We start from the raw sequence: 3,343 nt of genomic DNA on the forward strand, positions 1-3,343 counted from the left end.
CTTCTTGCATTTCTGACAGCTTTGGAAGCTCTCCTCATATTTTTATGGAATACCTGACAGAGATCTGTGCACCTCTTTTTTTCCTTTGGGGATCTCATTCTTTCACTACATTATTTCTAGGAACCCAACTTCTTACAGGTTTTAAAAATACTTAAAGCATGATGTTAACAATATCAACTAATTGCTCAAATTTAGTATATTTAGTAGCTTCTCGTTTTATTTTGGAGATTAGGACCATTTGTCTTATGTTTTTTCCTAAATTCATTGCACTTTCTCTCACCTAAGGTGAGATTTGGAGATTCCTTTAAATTCTTCCTCATTTTCCCAGTTAAGGGGGAAAGCTATGGCTTAAGATTTAGGGGTTACAGTGGAGAGACAGGTTAACAGTTGGACTTCATGATCTTAAAGGTCTCTCCCGACCTTGATGATTCTATTTTATTCTATTCCAAGAGTGATTTATACTTGTCAGACAGTTCTGCTCAGGTTTTAGCTTCAAAGAATTTTCACAGCCTGGAGCCTAATTTCCACACTAACAAAACGGAGAAGGAATTTCAAGGGAATTTCCAAAAGCAGGGGACAATAGATGCCACTTAGAGCTTGACTCTATGAGGTTAGAATGAAATAGTTATTTGTATGGCTATTCCAGCATTTTCATACTTTTCATTTCATCTATTTCAGCATTTTCAGCATTCTGTATGAAATATCTAAAACCAGATGTGTGTATTAAAGCACATAGCTACAATGTTTTGGTATCACATATACATAACATCTTCTACCCTGTGGAACCTTTTTGCCTTTGAAGTGTTGTTGGTGCCCAATGGCAACACTGAGAATGGAAGTGAAGAATACTTGATCTGCCAAAAACGTGGTAGTACATGGATGGACAGAGCAAAGTACGGTGGTGAAAGCTGTCATCATCCTTCACAAAGGAGGCAGAAGTGTTGTACGAGGAGTTGTTGTACAACAGTACAAAGGTTTGTGAAATATGAGCAGCAGGAGGGACGTTTGGAGTGCCCACATTGGACTGGCAGCCATGAAGTTCTCTTCTTTTATAATGAATTCAGACATTTAATGGCCAGAATGTTCAGACCCAGCTGTAGCTGCTGTTAAGAAAAAACTCCCATGGTATCATATGCCACCAAACCATGGCACGAGTCCAGCATCTGATAGAGTAGAAAGCATATCCCTGTGAATCGTCAGTGTGATCTCCTGCAGTAATTTCACACCCTCACAGCACAGTGTCCCAATGAAAAGCCAACCAGTCCTAAATCTCTGCTGGTTTTAAGTGCAAAAAGTAATGACAGACAAAGGCTGTGCCAGTAACACTCTCTGACATTGCCATGATGTCTTATAACAGTCAGCATGAGGAAGTTGCTTTTTGTATTGAACATTTGAATGTCATATGCACTACAGGAGAAGATAAAAGAATCTATCCCCTGTTTTGTTTGAAAAAAACTCAGAACAGATTGAACAGAGGATTATTAGGTATATTGGGGTATTCTGCAAGCATCATTCCACTGCAAAAATCATAGAATCATCAAGGCTGGAGGAGACCTCTAAGATCACCAAGTCCAACCATTAGCCTCCCAGGTTGATTTCTGACTCTGTTGCATTTATTATTTTGTTTTTTCTATTAAATTGTATTTCTGATTTGGAGTCTCTCACTGGTTTGTTTTCAAACCAGCACACCACCTTTATTCTAAAATAAATAAATGAATACAAAAATTTTAAAAAGCCACCAAACAACATGAAACCTGCAAAGAGATGATACAAAACACGACAAGAGTCAGAAGAATTTAGTGAATGGAGAACCTGTAATCTTCTGACTGTGTATTTTCTGAAAGGACCAGGAGTTTAGTTTGCCATAATCTGACTTGGTTTGCCACAATCTACTCAGTACATGAGTAGGGGCAGAATTACTTTTCTGACCCCTGAACTCATTAGCCATCACAATGTTCTTGTGTATGCATAGAGTAAGTTCTGAGAAAGCTTTTTGCAGTATTCAGACCTTTTTGCAACAACACATTGAAACAAACCTCTTGAGTTCTGCAGCAAATCTGCTTTAAAATGATACAAATCCTATATAACACCCATGCCACAGATTACTGTGAGAAATCAGTTGGCAAAATTAAAAGTTTTAGTAAGGATGGCATTGTTTTAAGGATAACTTACATATTTTGCTGAGTTTATTTATTTGCAAGAAAGTACGTGAAGGAAAACGCTCTAGTGGATGCAGTGTAAAAGCTCTGAAAACACTATGAGAAACAAATGATGGTGAATTACTGAACGTTTAGTCACAACACAGTTCAGAAAAGAAGGACAACTTTTAGCTGTATAATAGTCACAAATAATCTCAAACATGGATCTTTCCTTTTGATTTTTCAACTGTTTTTTGACTGTTTTCTGAAAAAAATATTTATAGAGTGAAATAGGCACCAGTTTGCAAAATCCTCAGTGCAAGTAAAAAAGATCTTGAATGTAGAAGAGTATTAAATCCTTGGACATGGGATGTGGGTCATTTCAGAAGCAAGAGTAAAATCCAAAAAAGAAAAAAACAACAAAAACAAAGCAACAGCTAAAGGTCAGGACTGAAAAACCAGCTGAGTATTGGCAAACTTGTCTCAACATTCCTACAAATTTGAAAGTCAGTCCTTGCTTTCTACAGCAGTTTCCCAAGGGGAAATAGAATAATTGATTTAAATACTAGCTGTCATCAATGGTTTCAGTAGAAATTTCCAGAAAAAAATACTACACAAAATACCTATGAGGAAAATATTTAGTAATAACACAGAATTCATGTTGCAAATACAAGTGGGTTTAGCAAGACAAACAGAATCTAAACACGGTCCCAGTGGTCATTTTATAAATACCAGATTTAGCTTGCTGCTGTTTGGGTAAGAATAATTCACTTGCTTTGAGAATAACAACATTTTACAATATCTTCTTTGGATTGGAGGTTGTAAATTACATTTGTGCTATTTTTTTGAAGCCCACTTACCTTTCATAGTGCAAGTCTTAATAAAAGCCAGCACAAGGGCAAGGCAAATCTGCCAACATGCATTTTAAGCAAGTGATTGTTTTAAGTCACAGATGCCAGGAAAAACAATCAGGAAGCCCTTGGATGCACTCAGGAGACCTGTGTCACTGCAAAAGGAAGTTAACAATGCTGTTAGGCTGCTCTGCAATTTATCAACATTGAAGTCTGCTTTTTCACTTTTCCAGCTTCTGGCCAAAACTTCTGCTAATGAATATAGTCTTATTTCTTCAGTGCACTCTATAAATAGTCACCCGGAATCTCTTAGCAATTACTGCGAACGAGCTCCAAGGTGAGGTGAACATGGGC

Source organism: Acanthisitta chloris, unplaced genomic scaffold (assembly GCF_000695815.1).
Source record: "Acanthisitta chloris isolate BGI_N310 unplaced genomic scaffold, ASM69581v1 scaffold40441, whole genome shotgun sequence".
Taxonomy (NCBI): Eukaryota; Metazoa; Chordata; class Aves; order Passeriformes; family Acanthisittidae; genus Acanthisitta; species Acanthisitta chloris.